The 19408-nt window shown below is 43.6% G+C and overlaps 1 protein-coding gene and 1 non-coding gene across 2 annotated transcripts in view; both read right to left on the reverse strand.

The window, feature by feature from the left end:
• ARHGEF3 (Rho guanine nucleotide exchange factor 3) overlaps window positions 1-19408 on the reverse strand; it is a 342674-nt gene that overhangs the window by 278566 nt on the left and 44700 nt on the right. The gene's annotated exons all lie outside the window — the stretch shown is intronic.
• LOC119510644 lies at window positions 15385-15513 on the reverse strand. Its single transcript, XR_005211992.1, has one exon. It is a non-coding gene; the product is annotated as a small nucleolar RNA SNORA1 (small nucleolar RNA).

Here is a 19408-nt window from a genome sequence, read left to right on the forward strand (position 1 = left end):
CACCTACAGTAACCGGAGGCCTTGTTCCAGCAGGGTGCTGCACAGAGCAGTTGGGGCCATGTCACGGTGCAGGAACAGCCTGGTCTTTTCTGGCCAAAGGCCCAGGCTGATTTGGCCTGAACATGCTGCCCAGTGGCCTGACACCACGGGAATCTTCCTAGCCTGCTTTGTGTTCCACGAAGGTCTCCAAAATGATTTAAACTATAGATTCTTGGGCAGAAAAATTCTCTGTTGAGCTACACTGGATGTACTTTTCCTAGAACAGATCAAACTTCGGCAAAATTAAGTCCATGCGCTTTTCAGTATGATTAATCCATGGGGGTGGCCCTGCCAAGAACAGCTTCTTCTGGGAATGTGTGAGCATCTGTGAGTCAACTGAGAGCGGAGTCCACACACACCCTCTCTGGGGCTTCCATCCTCCTGCAGCCATTGCACTAGCTCCACGCAAGTGTTTGCATGACCCTGACGCCTGCAATAAAACTCCCCTCAACAGCCTCTTGGAAGCCAAACAGAACACACTGTCTGGGTGGAATTTGAAGGAAAAGACCTGGAATGGGAGCCCTGGAGACAGGGATTCGAATCCAGCTCTAAGATCACGGACAATTCACCTCTTCTGGCCTCAGTGTCCTCATCTGTAAAGCCCAAGGGCACAAGCATAGCATCTCCCAGTCCCTTGCAAATCGGTAACTTTTCAGTTCCAGCGCAAAGACGTTTTTTAAAAAAAATTGTTTTTAATCAGTTGTCAATGTTTCAATCTGAAGCACTCTCATGAGAATTTGGAGATTTTACATAAAATTCCTGATTTCTGGATTCTCTTGAGAAATTGGCAGATCCAGCAGCAGTGGGCCCACAGTTCCAACTGAGGCAGCAACTGGGCCGGGTGTTTCCTAGGCAACCACTGCAGCCGTCCCTCTCATTTATGGCTCTAGGCTGGCCCTGAGAGCATTTTATGTTTGGGACTCCGGGTCATACGTGTGATTCAAACTGCCTTTTTTTTTTCACCCCTTTAACACATTGCTTAAATTTTTCAGTTCAGCTGGAATACTCCTGGGTGAATTTTGAAGTTAAAATATTTCACAAAAAAAAAACAGTACAAAAAGTCCATTAAGTGGGAACCCACAAAGCTGGAGGGCTGCGCTCTGCCTGTAAACAACTCTAACACTGACCATCCCATGGACCCAGAGCTGGTTTAGAAGTTCTCCGCGGACCCTTTGACCTCCGTGGGCCGTCTCACACCCCCACCCCACCCCACACCCTGTCCCTCAGTCCCTAAGCCAGGGACACGTGTTGGGAGCTGGAACGGTGAGGTCAGAGGCAGGCAGGTCTCTGAGGAGGTCGGAGCCACATCTGCATTTTATCATCCTGCTGGACAGGGGCGGGCCACACAGGGCTGCTGCTGGGCCTGCCAAGTTGTTGGAGGAAATTAAACAAAAAGCAAGCCACACCATAGCAAGACTCCAAAAGAAAAGTGCATGGACAAGAACCTCGGCAAACGCAGTGAGGGTCAGTGTGATGGAGCACGGGGGAGGAAAGGTGTGTTTCTGTTCCATGCTTCTCTAAAGGAACCACCCAACCAAGGAGACATGGAATAGAAATTCACTTCTCCAACCAGTCACGTCTCATGAGTAGTAACAATGCCGATGACAGTGACAGTAGCAGCAGTGGCATGACAGCTAACACTTACTTGGGACCAGGCACTGGAGTGATTATCCTCTTCTGTATTTTAGAGATGAAATTGCGGCACGGCAAGGCCATGACCTTGAACAAGGTCACACTGCAGCAAGTGGTGGAACAGGAACTGGATACCAGGCCGCTGACCCCTGAGCCCAGACTTTAAACCACAGGACTCTACTGCCTCATTCCCATACAGGAGCCACAGCTCACGGGCCCTTGAGGTTCAAAATTCAGTGGCACACATGCCTTTCCCTACTCCATGTTATTAAAAATTGTGTGAAATTTTATTTGCATGTGTACTCCCTCTGCTGTGTAATAACTACACAGGCTGACTTCTATGTACAGGGTAGGACACACGAAACCACACATGCTGTTCTTGCTGTATGGTCTGGAGGATTTTTAAGACTCAGTTTGACCACATACAATCTGTACCTTATTCTCTAGCTTTAGGTGTGTAAAATACCCTAGTGTAAAATGGTCATCTTTTCTTTGGCTGCATTCACAGTAAAGTGTCTGTCCGCTCAGAGCCCTCCCTCCCAAGAAGCCCCACTACTGAGAACAAAGGGTCTCAGTGTTTGTGCAAGGGACTCCTGAATAATTGGGAGGCTTCTCCTGGAAAACAGATATGCGTTGTTATATTTTACTAGAAGGAAGTGTAAAAGTTAAAATTTGTAAAACCTGTTTTCATTTTTTTATTTATATAGTATTCATTAGCAAAAGTCTACTAAATAACTTGAAATTATTAATCATCTAGACCAGGGGTGGACAAACCGCAGCCCAAGGCCCAAATTTGACCCTATGCCTGTTTTTGTAAATAAAGGTTTACTGAAACACAACCACTTGGCTATTACATACTGTCCATAACTTCTTTCCGCTATACCGGCAGAGCTGAGTGGCTACGACAGACACTGTATAGACCTCAGAGCCTAAAATACGTGCTATTTGGCCCTTTACAGAAAAAAAGTTGCCACCTCCTGGTCTACGCTCCTTTTCTATTTCAACATGGATCCATGAAGGACTCACAAGTAACAAAGGTTTCAGCCACCCCAGGGGGTCTCCCTTTGTTCTCCTCGCCAGCCACCACAGACCCAGTCACTCCAGCCAAAGCATTTTGACATTTCTTTTTTTTTTTTAATTATTTTATTTATTTTGGCAAAATATACACAACATAAAAATCATTTCAACCATCTTAAGTGGACATTTCTGTGACATTAAGTACACTGACAATATTGTATAACTTTCACCACCATTTCCAGACTAGTTTCATCATCCCAATCTGAAAATTCATAACCATTAAGCAATAATTTCCCATTCCCCTCTCCCTGTTGTGGTATACAAGCTAAAAGAATAAAAACCCTAAGAATAAATTTAACCAAGGCAATAATAAAGAACCACAACATATGAAAAGGGAGTTTTCAGTCTAGTATATACATCCAGGCATGGGACTAAGCAACTACAGTTTGCAAAAAGAGCTTGCCCTTAATTGTAAATAAACCTAAACATCCATCAAGAAGAAATAAAACTCTGAACAATTACACCATGGAACACCATGCAGCCAATAAAAAGAATACAGTAGACCTATATGTACTGGCATAGAAACATGTCCTAGATATACTGTTCTGTATGATCCCATTTCTATTAAAAAACAAAATGAAGACAAAAAAACTTCAAAAGGATGCCGATTAAGATGAAGAACATTACTTGTCAGGGTACATAATTCAATATGCCACAATAGCATTATCCCCCTTTTACTAATGAGGAAACTGAGGTATATAGAGTTAAAGTCACATATCTAATAGGTAGAAGTGGGTTGGAATCAGAAACTTTGTTTGCTGATCTTACACTCTTAACTATTATGCTAGATCCAAATAGGTTTTATGACTTATGGTGACAAATTTTCTGTTTGCTCAGATGTTTAATTAAATAGAATTAAAAGTTCTTTAATTTTATTCTTGATAAACTTTGCATAGTTGTGAACTGGAAAGTCTTAAACCATTTATTCAGTGAACCACCAGGGAAATGCTTGGAGATTTTAGATGCAGCTGATTGGGAGCAATACGATGCAATAGCTATGGAAATTTTTAAGATTTATTTCTACTCCTCAGCCTATGATTATGGTCTGAGTTACTAGCAGCCTGAATCTTAAATATAAAAGTTCTAAACAATATACTATAAGATGACCATCATAGACAGCCTCTTTTGGAAACATGGCATTTAAACAAACAGCGTAGCATCTAATTGAGAGCAGTGATCTTTACAAATGCCCAACTGGGGTAGGTGGTATTTACACATCGAACAAAGATAGCACACAGTGAGTTCTTGATTTGAAAGTGGGTATACGGGATGATATGGAATAAAGATCTTTAAGAAAAGAAAAATATATATAAGGAAATGAAAGACCCAGAAAACTAAAAAACACTTCTGAAACAAATTTTAAAAGACCTAAATAAATGTAAACATATCCTGTGTACGCAGATTAGAAAACTTAATATTGCGAAGATTTATATTGCCTTTATAAAGCAATATACAAATTCAATGCAATCCCTATTAAAATTTCAGCAGCCTTTGCTGAAGAGTGAAAAAGTTCATCCTCAAATTCATATCGAATTACAAGGGTCCCTGAGTAGCCAAAACAATCTTGAAAAAGAACAAAGTTGGAGGACTCACACTTCTGATTTCAAAACTTCCTACAAAGCTACAGTAATTAAAACAGTGTGGTACCGGCATAAAGACAGGCATACAGACTAACGGAATAGAATTGAGAATCCAGAGATAAATCCACACATCTATGGCCAATTGATTTTTGACAAGGGTGCCAAGTCCACTCAATGCAGAAAGAAGAGTTTCTTCAACAAATGGTGCTGGGACAACTGGAACTCCGCATGTAAGAGAATGAATGTGGACCCTACCTCTCACCAGATACAAAAATTAATTCAAACTGGATCAACCTAAATATAGGAGCAAATACTACAAAACTTAGAAAAAAATAAGGAAATATCTTCAGGACTAGGTATAAGACAATGGATTTTTAGGTTTTACACCAAAAGCACAAGCACCAACAGAAAAAAATAGATAAAATGGACTTTATCAAAACTAAAAACTTTTGTGCAAAGGACATTGTCAAGAAAGTGAAAGATGACCTACAGAATGGCAGAAAATATTCAGAAGCCATATATCTGCCAAGGGTTTAATATTCAGAATATTTGAAATTTTTTTTAAATTCTGTGATTCCTCAATGTTTATTTTTATCATCTTTCAACCTTTATTTTCTTCCACACAGCACTGGCAAAGACAATATTTTTGAAGTGTAAACATTTACAAATATGTTACTGCTTTTCTCATAAATAGAGACATGGAAACCTACACCCCATTTCTAATTGGGACTGGAGACAAACATTTTATTCCCACCTCTAAATTTCTCCTCGTGATGTCCCTACTTGTTTGGCGACAGCCCCAAATGGATACACTAGGAAGCTGATGAAGGTTAAGCTTCAGGGATCCTTAATTCACAGGGGCCTCCCAAGACATTGGAGGGGCCTTAGCAAGGTGTCCATATGTTCTTGAGTTTTCGTAAAATTGCAAAAGAAAGATATTTTGAATTCTTTTTCCTGAAGAGTTTCCTACAAATTATATAAGCTTCAAAACTAAATTTGCCCCTGCCTAAAGCCCCAGACATTTCACCACCTTTGTTCCATTTTCAAGGCCAAGATGTGTTCAGTGGTGAGAAGGGTCTTATCCCACCAACCTCAAGCAGCTCTGGCCATGATGAACTCTGATTTCCAACTTCCAGAAGGCCAACTCTTGCAAACTGAGGCAGCAGCCCTTAAAAATACACCTCCCCAGACCTCATGGAAGGGCACCTGCCCAGGTCAATCCTCGGATTCCACCAGGAAGTTGATGGAGCCCTGGTGGAGGATCCTGAGGGTTCCCACACCCACCCAGGGGAAAGAGGACTCGCCCACACTCACCCCTCCCTGTGGCCACTCGCTATGTTCACTGAAATCCCACCCTCCAATCCAATTTATGTATTTCATGATACGGAGCATCTGAAATCAAAGCACTTTCAAATGATAAGACGCAGACCTAAAAATGCTATCTAAAAAGAAACATTGCTTGCTATAACAGAAAACAGCATCAAATTTCATAATGTACGTGCAAATACTTGTCCATTCAAAAGACCTTGCCAATGAAAAGCACTACATTATGGTAGCGTAGGACATCAACTAGCAGCCGTGAATCCCTAAGCCAGAGTCCAGTTGCCAAATCAAATGCCCACCCACGCCTTAAAGGGCCTTTCACTATCATGCTCTTGGTCCCTCCCTGGTCTATTCTTATCTCCCCTACCCCCTGTGGGGGAAGGGGGGCATCTTTGCAGAATGCAGCTGGCAGTTTTGATAAGCAGGTGTCAGGAGTTTGAAAATGACCCTCTCATCAGCTGGTGGGAACCAAGCAGACAAGGAAGTCACTGTCTGCTGGATCCCAGCCCCAGAAACAAGGCAGGGAGGCTGGGGGGTGCTTTCACACATACACAGCACATAGGGAAGTCACCAGACAAAAGGAAATCCACATCATTTCACACAGGAGAGGAAAAATCACCACTGGAGAGGAAAATAAAAATCTAACAGTGAGCGTATGCGGAAGTGTTTCCCAAGCCACAGAGACAGACAACGATTAGCAAAGGAGATTGATCCTTATGAAAATAAGGGGGAAGCCGGTGGTCTGTGTGGAATGGTGGGGGGCGGGGTGAGGGTAGGAGGGCTGTGTATTTACCCGAAGCTGAGTCCGGCCCCCAGACAGCCAGGGCTCTAAATGGCAGTTACTGTACCAGCCACTGGAAGGGATCCAACACCCGGCACATGCTCTGGGAAGAAAGAAATGTCCACTAACCCAGATTCCAATTAAATGTGGGTGAACTGGCACTGTTCCCTGCAACTCAAGGGGCCAATTTAGAGCTGAAAGGAGCGTTTTTCAAAATAAAAAGGCCAAGCCCGCCAAGCTAACGCCTTTTATTTTCTCACATCCTTTCAGTTGCTCAACTTGACCCATTGCTAGTTGACTCAACTCCTTGGTCCAAGGAGAAATAAACTCTCCCCTGCCCTCACCAGCTTTCACAGTCCAGCCATGGACAGTTTAATACCATTCCTCCTTTCCCATAGTGTGGTCACTACTGCCCAAGGATGAGTTACCGTGAGAGCACACATTGTCCCTAACAGACAAAACTCTGGACCCAGGAGAGTGGCCCATTCACACTTTGCTTAGAGATGACCTCTTTCTGCAACTTCTAGAAGATGCTGCCCAATGCTGAGGATCCAGTCTTCCCACACTGACTCCCCTTACCAACGTGGGGACAAGCGGGTATGTGAAACAACTTTCAGGAAAGCACTGGCACAAAGAGAGCACAGGCAGCACAGTTACAGCTGTGAAACTCAAGGTAAACTGGAGCAAGAAGCTTAAAGGCCAAAGAGAAATAGAGATCAATTTGTGGGTTATAATAATAATGAGGTGACATTTATGGCACACCAACTATGTATGAACCAGGCCCTGGACTCAGTGTGTTATACACATTATCTCATTTAATCCTCAGAACTACCCTTATAAGGTAGGTCCTATTAGTGGCCCATTTTACATGCCAGGGAAATCATGAACAGAGATATTAAGCAGCTTATCCAAGGTCATGCAGCTGGTTAGTGGGAGAGTCAGGATTTGAACAAAGGCAATCTGGCTCCGAGCCTGTCTTTTTAAATAACATGCTATCGTTAATTAATAAACTAATTTAGAATTATAAAATTAAAGGTAAGCTAACATTTAGGGGGAAGTTGTGATATTTGTAGGCTTACTTTTATGTTACTCCTCAGCCACCAAGAAATGCTATAACTTGGCTTTTCAAATACACAAATGGCAGCTATAATACACTGAGTATGTAGCATACTCAGGCAGTGCACTGAGCATGCGACACACAGCATCTCATTTAATCCTCACAATCATTCTCTGAGGTTTACAGATGAAGATGCCAAGGTTAATGTCCTTGTTCAGGGTCATAAAACACAGCAGGAATTTGAACCCAAAATGTGGGATTCCAGCAGGCCCCTTCATAACAGGCCTTCATACTGGCAATCATTACTTTAGTGAAATTACCTTGAGCCAAGATCTAGCCCTTGCCTTGCAAGCTCAAAAAAACTGATTTTGCCAGCACAGGGAGAGGAGGTCCATCTTTCAAGATGTGACCAATCAGTCCCAGGGCTGAGCAGGGAGATCTATCCACACAGCAACGTCACCACCACCTGTTAACACTGGCCTGCACTCCACGCCTCACACAGGCCAAGTCCCCTTCCTGCCACTGGGCCTTTGCATGTTCTGCCTGCCCCGATTTCCCCCGAGTAGGCCACAGGGCTTGTTCTCTCAACATTCAGGTCTCTTCTCAAATGTTATTTTCAATCTCTCTCTCAAAAAAAAAAAAAAAAAAAAAAAAAAAAAAAAAAATTAGCTTTCCCTGATCTCCTTATCTAAAATTCCACTCTCTTACTATCCATCTCCTGACCCTACTTTATTTTTCCTCATACCATGCATCACCACATAATGTCACTTCATTCATTTGTCTGTCTGTAGTCTGTCTCCCCCACCAGAAGGTAAACTCTTATCAGGGCAGCGACCACTGGGTCTGCTTCGTTCACTGATGTATCCCTCACCCCTAATACAGTCCCAGGCACACAGAAGGGGCTTAATAAATGTTGGATAGATGAATGGAAGAATGGATGGATGGGTGGATGGATGGATGGATGGAAGGGAGGAAGGATGGATGGATGGATGGACGGACGGATGGATGGATGGATGGATGGATGGATGATGGATGGGTGGACGGGTGGCTTCCTTCAGTTCCCCAGATCCAATCTCAGTTCTACTGCCTGAATATTTTTCATTTGTTTCTACCTCTCTCCACTGATAACCACCCACTCATTAGCAACAGGTATTTATTACCGCCACCATCTCTCTCCTGGTTGACTATAACATCTCTGGATGGTCTCTCAGCCTCAAGTTTGGCCTCCCTCCAAATCCTTTTCTCACTCCAGTCAGAGGACTTTTTTCAAAATGCAAATTTGGTCATGTCATTCCCCTACTTAAACCCCTCAGAGGCCTCCAGAGTCCAAGCTCCTCACCACCAAGGCTCTCAGGGCCCTGTCCTCCTGTCCAGCCCACCTGCCAGTCTCCTGTCATCTTCCATGACCCAGCCACATTAAGCTGCTGTCTCTTCTTCAACACACCACTTTCTCTCTGGCCTCAGGGCCTTCGTACATGCCACTCCTTCTGCATGCCTCACTCTTTACCTGGGTGGTCCTCCCTTATGCTTCCATTCTCTTCCTGTTACCTCCTGGGAAACGTGAGGTCTGTCCCAATGTCCCCACAGCCCCTCAGCCTTCCCTGCCTGAAGCTCACCACCCTGTAAATGACGTGTTTAGGTCTGTGTCCCTTCTACAGTGTAAGGTTCACGAGAGCTGGCTTGTGCCATTCACAACACCCAGCATGATGCCTGGCACTGGGCAGGCGCTCAAGCTGGACTTCCTCGATTTTAAATCAAAACATTTTCCTTCTTTGAGGAGAGAGAAGCTGGGTTAGGAGGTCTCCAAATCCACTCCAGCAACTGGAAACACCATCAGGTCTTTTCCATGGTGCATTCTCCAAAGTGGCACAGGATTCGTTTCTTTGTGCCATATCTGAGAGTAACTTTGGCACCTTGACTCACCAGTCGTATTCCCTGGAGACAATACAACAACCCGTGTGCACAGGTTCACACTTGCATACACATGACACTTGGGGCCTGTCACTACAGGGCTCTCTTTCTGCCCTGACAGTGTAATCTTGAGGAGGTCTTGTTTTCAGCCTGTAAGTTATAAACAGAGTCCAGAAGCCTCCTTATGTCAAGCATACTCTAGCTTAACTTGGGCTGGGTCTATTACAAAAAAGAAAAAAAACAAACAAAAAAACAGAGAAATGTTTAAAATGTGTGTGTGTGTGTGTGTGTGTGTGTGTGTGTGTGTGTCTGTCTGTGGCGGGGGGGGGGGCTTTCTCTGAAATGTCTCAGCTTAGCCATCATGCCAGTAATGCTAGTGTCAGACTCAATCTAACTTGAAACTCTTCAAAAAAAAAAATTCAGTTATAATTCTATATGACTTGTTTCTGTAATAAAAAACAAAACAAAACATTTGCCCTGTGTTTAGGGTGAGAGGGCATTTTTTCATTACTAAGGCTTTTCCTTCCCATTAATTGATGGAATTGTGGCCAATATAACATCTCTATCAGATCTAAACCAAACCCAATATAGGTAGCCGTAACTGGGGTGTCAACTCAGTATCACCAGAATGGGACAACCTGACCTTGGGGAAAGTGACAAGGTCACCAATGAGGTCTCTCGCTACAAATGTCTTCCTGGACCTACTCTGGGCTCTAGGACTTGCAGTTCTCAGAAGTGGAAAGACCAGAGGAACAACGTAAATGGTACCACAAGGACACACACAGGCAAATCCAGAATGTGGATCTGACTTCTCAAAATGCCAATGTCATGAAGGACAAAAGCAAGGCAGGGCTCTGTTCTGTATTGAAAGAGACTGAAGAGATGTAACAGCCCGATGCAGTGCTTCAGCCACAGTTAGCCCCAGATGGAGGTGCAGAGGAAAGAGCTGTAAGAGGTGTTTTGGAAGAATTGAGGAAACTTGAATATGGGTTAGATATTAGATGATATTATAAAGTTATTGTTAATTTCTAGAGGTGGATAATGGTAGGCAATTATGTAGGAGGTTGTCCTTATGTTTAGGAGATGCAGGCCAAAGTATTTAGGAGTGAAGTGTTGGGATGTTTGCACCTTACTTCTAAATGGTTCAGTGGGAAAAATACATATGTGTGTCTTTACCCTCCCACACAAATGGAGAGAGAGAAAGAGATGAAGCAATTGCTCACCTCGGTGAAGGAAATGCAAAAATTTATAGGACTATTCTTTCAACTTTTCTGCAGGTTTGCAAATTTTCCAAATATACAGTTGGGTAGAAAAAATACAAGGCAAAACCTAGTCCCTTTGATGACACATTCTAATAAAAAGGTAAAGAACACAAAGAGTTAGGGGGCTGCTGGTTCTTTAAGAAGTGATTGCAGTTCTGATCTGCTATAGAGCTTAAAATATACCTATCAGTCACAAACACAATACTGGTTTTACAATACTAGTAGTATTATGATACTTTTTCTCCCATTTTCATAACAGACGAAGTATGCCCTACGCCTGGAATGTTGTTCCTCCCCCAGGGAAGTATTCTCAGATTTCACTGAAGAGGCAAAACCTCCTTTATGTGCTTTGGAAAGTAGAGAACAGATTAAAACTCACCCAAAACTCCATCATTGTTTGTATGGGAGTATTGATGTTGGGATAGTCTGTCTGTGATTACAAGATTAAAATTTGACTTCCCCACTAATCAGAACCTCCACACGAGCAGGGGCAGTGCTAACTTTCTGCTCACCACTGCATCTTCATTTTTAGCACAGAGCCTGGCACAAAGCAGCCACTCAAAAAACATCCATTAAATGAATGCAAATTACAAAGCATTTTAAAATAAAGTGCGTGAAGATGATGTAACAAAAAAATTATTGACACCAGTGAAGAAAGCATAATAAAACTACTGTGATTAATGTTAAAAACTACAATTGTGCAAATACGTATCAGGGGAGTGGGAGAATGAAGACACGAGAAAATGAGTTGCCATGGAAAAATTCTGAGTATGGTAGTTACCAAAGGTATGTGGACTCTTTAGGGATAAGAAACGGAGAGAAGTCAAGGAAATGGTGAAAACTTTTCTCACTTGGTGAAGTTTCCAGGTGGCAAATAAATAAATAAATAATCCTCAGTCCTAAATATGAGACCAACCCAGCCAAAAAGCAACAGGGCATTGTCTCCATCTAATTAATTACCGTCATTCCAGGCTACAGTATGCCTGACTTCTAATTCCACCTCTGCTACTAATTCTCTGGGTGATCTAAAGGCACATCATCTCTCTTGGCCATTTGGTCGCTGGTAAAATGAAAGGGTGGGTCTAAGGGAGCAATAAGATCACACCCAATGATTCTACTCAAAAGACCCAAGGATATCTCTATTTTCTTTTTTGCTTGTAACAAAGAACTAAAAACTAAGTCATTATTCCTTTTTGAAATAAGGAAAAGATTTAGACTTTCTCAAATCAGTTCCCCCTCCCCCCAAATGTTTTTTTTGTTGTTGTTGTTTGTTGCATTTATTTATTTATTGTGGAATATAACATATTTGCATAGAAGTAGTAACTTTCCAAGTGCAATTTAAAAAGTAGTTAGAAAATTTAAAAGAACGTTATGGGTTACAGTTGCACAGTTTCAGTTATTTCCTTTGTAAAATATAGATATATGCAAAAAGGTGATGACTTCCAAAGTACGATTTAAAAATAAAAATAAAACATGAGAGTTGTGAGAAACCATCTCTTCACATTTATCAAATGCTCCCCAGCTTATGCAGGAATTTCATGTTACCTACAGGAGTAGACACTACTCCTGTACTCATCCCAGAGAAAGCTGATTGTGCATATCTCAGCAACTTCACATTAGTAGGATGAAACTGGCCATGTAGGAGTATTTATACCATGGAAACAGGCAAATACTGCAGATCTGAGCATCCCCCCACCCCCAAGGAAAGCCAGTCTGTCCTAACCCTTACCTTATCCCTAGCCCTAAGCCAGGACTTGTACAGCCCTCCCTCCTGGCCAAGAGGGCTTCTTTCTACCACCCTGGTTACTGTTTACTGTTTAGTTCCCTATTTTTGAAAAATCTAAGCTGGACTGCCAAGTTCTCTAGGGCAGGGACCCTGTTTGGTTGCAATCAGGGCCTCAGCTTGTCCTGGTAACAGATGCATCCCTGAGCCCAGCACAATGCCTGGCACACAGTAGGCTCTCAATAAATACTAATCATTAAAGAATACACTTATTCCTGCTTGTACACTGCACAGCACATACAACACTCTGCACACAGATGGGACAAAAGCTGGGTTCAGCTCAAGTCGCAGAAGCATCCCTGGGGAAAGCCTTAACCCCAGCTCATATGCTATTCTTCCACCTTGAAAACAAAATTCTCAAGCCTCTCCCCAGTCACACCCTAGCAGAACACGGAAGACAAAGCAGCACTAAGTAGGTGCTTCTCGATAGTAACTGTATCACAGATGGTCCCAGTAAGCACTTCAGCAACCAGGGAGTCAGATGCCTCCCACCACACCCTTGAGCAGCTCTCAAAATCCAAGTCTTGGTCCCTGGAGTTGAAAAAGTTGATTCACCTCCAGGGAAGCGTCACACTGTTGCCTGGCAGGAGCAGCAGAGAGATTTATGTGACGCACATGGTCTCCACCCAGCAGAGCCCTCCATTGGGGCAGGTGCTATGCCTTTCATGTGAAACCATCCACCCCACCAGAATGTGTGTGGCCCAGAGGCAAAGCCCCCTCAAGGGTGTTCTTTTGCTACCACTCATGTTAAATGAGTTGTATTTCTTGGAGCTGCCTCACAGCACTGTGCCCCTAAGGTCCTTCCCCTTCATGTGTTTTGAAACCTTCCCGAGTACCCTCTGTATGCCAGACACTGTCCCAGCCCTTCCCGTCTCCTATCACACATAGTCTTCTCTTCTGGACTACAGGCTGCCTGATGGCAAGGTCCATGTGTGACCGGATCCCCCAGGGTGCCCCACAGAGGTCTTAGCGCATGGTAGGTAGTCAAATAATTCCTGAATGCATTTTAAATGTGAGCTAGGCATTGTCCTAGAAAAGGAGAAGGCATGCATTCCGAGAGCTCCTCCTTCGCTCCGAGGCCAGTGAGAGGATGACTTGGGGGCAGGCAACAGACTAATGCTGTGAGCTGGGGGCTTGCCGGGTGCCCGAGAACCCAGCTCAGCATTTCACCTCGTTACTACCCTGAACCCTGGCACCAACTTGAACTAAGTATCACTATTATCCACCTTTCCCAGATGGGCAAGCTGAGACTTGGAAAATGTCCATACCTGGGCCAGGATGATCACCACCACCCTAACACCCTCATGGCAGTTCCCCGTATCGCTGGGGCCACCCTATGAACCGGTGACTGCCTGGAATTAGGAGTATGCTGGTGGGCTCCTGACAAGATCAGGGTGCCCACCGCTCTAAGCCTCAGTGGGTTATTTAGGCTGAAGCCCAATCTTGCCCTTGGGGTATGTACAGCAGCCCCTCCCCATCCTGCAAAGGGGACCCCAATCAGATGAGGAGCAGGTAAGGAAGAGGGAGAGCTCAGGGGCCTTGCACCTTTGGAGTGTCAGAGACACAGGTTTAAGTCTGAGCCCTAGAATTACCTGTAACACTGGGGCAGGTGCCTGAAACTCTGTTTCCTCATCTGTAAAGTGGGGGCGAACAATGTGTACTTTGTTGGGTAGCTGTGAGGTTTAGAACCAAGGTGCATAAAGAGCCCCCTTAGGAGGTGCCCCAAATTGGAGGCTATTATTATAGTTGACTGAGTAGAGGACTAGCTGGGCTTTATTGGTAGATCTTGTAAAGCCCTGTTCAATTCATGCCTGTGGCCAGTACAGGAACAGGTGGAGACTTTGGTTTAGTTAAAAAAAGAAAAAAAGAAAACAGGGCTTGAGGTCGGAAGACAAGGTCTGGACCTCAACTCTTCCACTCCTTGGCTTCATGACCACAGTCCAGGCCTTCACTTCTTTAGACCTTGGTTACTTATCTGTAAAATGGGGATAACATCGCCCCCCTCACTGGATCTTCATGTGGCTTAAAAAAGAACATGTGCACCCAATGAATTATTTTATAATAATTTAATAATAAGCTGTCTACAGGATTATGCCAATGAACATAATAGTCTATTCCAATTTTATATGTATTCAACAAATGTTTATTGATTAACTACTATGTCCCAGGCACTGCCCTAAGGTTAATCAGTGAGGAGAAGACACACAGACTGAAGTCTGCCCTTACAGGCTTACAGTTGTTTTAAACAACATACCTAAAAATTGTAGGCCTGAAAGAGTCTTATCAATCAACCAGCTCCCACCACCTTTCTTTTAACCCAATGAGTAATCTAAGACAAAAGTGAAAAGAAACATCTACTCAAGGTCACACGGTTAGGAAGAGGTGAAGGGAGAATTTGCACAGTGGTTTCTCAATTTACAATCCAGCGTTCTTTGCACAGGAGTGTTTCTACCTGAGTAAAAATCTTTTTGAAGATACATGATCTTCCCACTTGTTTTCAACTTACACACCAGTAGACTGAGATTTGAAGACACTTCCTTCTACCATTTGCCTGCAATGATATTTTTTAGAGTGTAAAGAGATTTTTTTAAATGATATTTAGCATTAGGCAAAATTATTTAAAGTCAATAAGTTTTTACTTAAGGAATTTGACAGCTGTGATTCATTCCACTGCCCAAAGTCACCTCAGTTCCTCTGAAGCTTGAGTTGAGATTTATTTTCAAGATAGCCCTTTTTAAAAGAACTCGTGTTCAAAATCTCCCACCTAGAATTCTTGAGGTCTAATTCCTTCATACTACTCACTTTAGGGCCCTAGAAACTGAACTGCAAAAAATACATTCATAATTTGGCAAATGATCTAAAATGTATCACTAGTCCTTAATGTATTTCTAATATTGAGAAGACTTGTTACATGAGTATTCACTCATGACCTTAGCAAAAAATGTCACAGTTCTCATTTTCAGTGTGCAGTAAATTTACTGTGATGGAAGCATAACCTGTGTCTCAGTTTAGCCACATTAACAATTCTGGACACCATGATTAACTGTGCCTGATTAACTCAACTGCCTACAATGATATTTTAAAGCTACCAACCAAAAGATGCTAAAACATAAAGAAAAAATCTAACATCTGTTTCTTTGGTTACTCTGTCTCTCTGTCCTCCTCACATAACTGAAGTCCTGGGAGAAGGCATAAAGCTCCCCCCGTTCAACACATCCCAGGTATGCTGTGTGCAAGCAATAACAGATAAGGGGGATGCACAGTGTACCCCCTCTGCAGAGCTCCAGCTCAATGCACACTGACTGTGTTGGTTAGGGTTCTCTAGGGAAACAGAACTAATGAGAGATATCTGTAAATGTAAGATTTTATAAAAGTGTCTCACGCAGCTGTGGAGATGCATGAGTCCAAATTCCATAAGGCAGGCAGCAAACTGGCAACTCCAATGAAGGTGTTCAATGAACTCCTCAGGAAACACTTCGCTGGCTAGCCGAAGAAGAAGTGAAGGTTCTCTCTCTTTCTCTCTTAAAAGTCTTCAACTGATTGGATTAAATCCAGCTGATTGAATTCTCTCATTGCGCAAGACACGCCCTTCGTTCATGTAATCAGTCACCAGGGCAGTCAATTGACTGATGATTTAATAAACCAGCCACCAATGTCCTTGCAGTAATGGTTAGGCCAGTGCTTGTTTGACCAGACACCTGGACACCATCACCTGGCCAAGTTGACACATGAACCTAACCATCACACTGACCTCTTCTAGGCTCTGATAGGTCCTGTGGGGAGGGTCCTGTCTAACTAAGTTTAAGGCAGCACTGCCCAAACACGTCTGACAACAGACCCCATTTTTTTCCTAGCAATGCCTGTTAATGTTCTAAGGAGCAGGCTTGGGAAATGTTGATGGGATCACAGATGGAGACCCTGAGCCTCTGAAATGCCTTATCCAAAGCTGGTAAGCCCAAGAGTTAAGTCCAGAGCCCCCAGTTGGCACATCGGGTTCTGACTCTGTTGGGTTTCCAGCTTCTCAAGGTCAGCAGCTAAACCACTGGAGGCTGGAGGGAGTGGGACAGGCCCCACACAGCCCTCTGAGTAGTAAATAAAGAGCTCATAAAAATCAGCAACCAAGACAGCCCAGGCCTAATCAGGAGATGAAAACTGAGAACCAGATCAAGGAGAAAACAACAAACACGCAAGCAGCAAAATCAACTTGTCTAAAGGTGAGTCAGGCTCTCGGGCACCATACAAACCAGACTCCCTCTGGAGCTCAAAAACTGAGCGAAACACTGAGGCAACTTTCAATGTCAGATCAATTCCTTCACGTTGCCATCTACAAATAACTCTGCTTTCCAGACAATTCAGTCCACATGGGCTGAGAGCCTACTGTGTGCTGGGCCCTGGGTCAGTCGTGGATGCATCGCTCCTCTAGAGAAGGCCCTGCCTTCCAGGAGCTTAAGGTCCAGGGGAGCCCAGCCCACAGGAGGTTTTTTCAAGATACTGAATGAATGAGTGAGCCAGAAAATTTGGAAAATCAGACACACATTTGTGCAATCTGAGAGTAGAGGGCTCTCCAAGAAAAGTCTAACCCCTTATTCGAGCATTTTCCCAAAGCACTTAGGGCCCCTGTGCAATAGGACATTGAGCAAATGAATTAACGAATAAATGAATGATCTTAAACCATTCCATTCTCCAGCATGGGCTGAGTCCTAACTACCCAACCATTTCACCACAGGCCCCTCTATAGGACAGATTTACAGTAAGGGCAATGACTTCTCCCTCAAAATCTTCTCCTTTGCACCTGAAGGAATGTCAGAAATTGTGCTTGCCTAACTCCACAGCTGCACAGCTAAGGAAAAGAAAACACAGAAAAGTGACGTTATCCACCCATGGTCACTGACTACTTCAGGGTAACAGACAACTGCACTCCCCAGGGGCTTGATCTTCTAGAAACCCTGTGTCCTTGTGCCCCTAAAGTTATCTTTTCAACCCTGTAGGCTGTATCCACAAGTAGAAGTAGCAAGAGATGATGGCTCAGTTAATCAATGCTCACAATAAAGTCATTTGGTTAAGAGACAAAAAGTCCATAAACCACAGAAGCAAATCTGCCTTCCCACAGAGGGAAACAAGGTCTATGGGCAGGGCTTCCAGGGAGTGCCCTCCTCTCGGAAGTGATGTTGGCCCCGGGTGATCTGTGCTCCTTCTAGCTGGGCAGCTTTTTCCCAGCCCCTTATCTCAAGGACCCAGGGCCCACCTCCTCTCGTTACTCCGGCCCCAACACTCATGGGTCCCGAAACATTAGTGAGCACCTACTGTGTTTCAGGCACTGGGTAAAAACAGTGAACAAAACAGGCAAGACCTGGCCCCCTGGAAGTTACATATAGGACAAGAAATCATGTTGACTGGCAATTCTGGCCCTATCACTCTCCTGATAGAAAAATCTTCCAAATTCCTTCACTCTCTATAGGACTAAAAATAAACAGAAACTAAAAAAGCTGCCTTCATTGAGCACTTACTATATGCTTTACAATAATTAACTCATGACACCCTCCAATAACCCATTGAGGAGGATGCTATTATTATCCCCATGGCCGATGAAGAACTGAGGTTTTCCACTTAACCACTGCTCTGAATTCCCTAAGAACAGCAACCGTATCTTTCCCAACTTTTTCTCTCTGGGACACACACTTGGAAATAAATGAACAATATCCAGGTGAGAACAAAGGCTTTTTATTCAGAGCTTGCTATCACAAGGGAGTGAGCCACCATCACGTGAGTTTGGCAGAGACTCAAAGACAGGCAGAGGAGAGGGAAAGTTTTACAGTGGAAAAAGGGGAGGCTTCAGGTATGCTCTGATCGGAGGTTGTTGCGGAAGCTGGAGGCAGATCTAGAAGTGAGGTATCTTATGTGATTGGTCAGAGCTCTCATCAGTTGGTCCTAAGCTGGAAGCAGGGATAAAAATGTAGGAAGCTGTCAGTTATTGATCAAGTCCTGGCTATTTTGGGTTGACTGTTAAAGGGCTTGTGACTTGACTTCCTGGGGTGTTTGCTGTAGATAGGGGCCAGCTGCCTGGACTGATTGTTGCAGGTAGTGGGCTGGAGTTTCCTGGACTGGTTACTGCTATTAGTGGGTCAGAGTTTCTGGGTCATTGTCCATTTGTATATTTAGCCTCTCAGCAGCATTCAGTAAGCAACCAGTTTTTAATAATCAATCAATCAACATGGCCAGGTTATGATATCCAGTTATTTGGTCAAATACTGCCTAATTGTTACTGTGGAGGAATTTCACAGATGGGATTAGCACCTACAACCAGTTGACCTTAAATAAGGAGATTACCTTTATAATGTGTGTGGGCCTCATGCACTCAACTGGAAGTATTAACAGCAAGAATAGAAGGTTCCAGAGGTCAGCAGAATTTCTGCCTCAAGACTTCAACTCTTACCAGAATTTCCAGCCTGCCAGCTCCCCCTAAGGAATTCAGACTCAAGACTTCAACATCACCTTACTGAATTTTCAGTCTGTGGCATACTGTGCAGAACTCAGACTTGTCAGCCCCTACAACTGTATGAGCCAATTATTTATAATATATCATAAATAAATTTGCTGGTTCTGTGTCTCTGGAGAACCCTGACAAATAGAAATTTTCGTAGCTAGTTTCCTTCAAGGTATTACCTGCTAACAAGCTCAAGTCGTGGAATGACAGCAGGTTGGTCTCCTGATGATCACACAAGAGGTAGCTGTGATGTTGTGGAAAGAGCCAGAGCCAGACTCTGGGAGACAGGGGACTGAAGCTTGTCTCTGTGCACTGGGGCAATCACTGCATTTCTCTAGGACTAGTTTGCTTAAAACTATAATGAGGAGTTAAACAAAATGAATTTAGGATCTCTTCCAGCTCTAAATTTTTATGTCTCTGAAATATCTACTGGGGAGAGGGAGGCTTAAAAACCCCTTTGAAATTGTACCTGCCTGCTT

The sequence above is a fragment of the Choloepus didactylus genome, chromosome 1 (assembly GCF_015220235.1).
Source record: "Choloepus didactylus isolate mChoDid1 chromosome 1, mChoDid1.pri, whole genome shotgun sequence".
Lineage (NCBI taxonomy): Eukaryota > Metazoa > Chordata > Mammalia > Pilosa > Megalonychidae > Choloepus > Choloepus didactylus.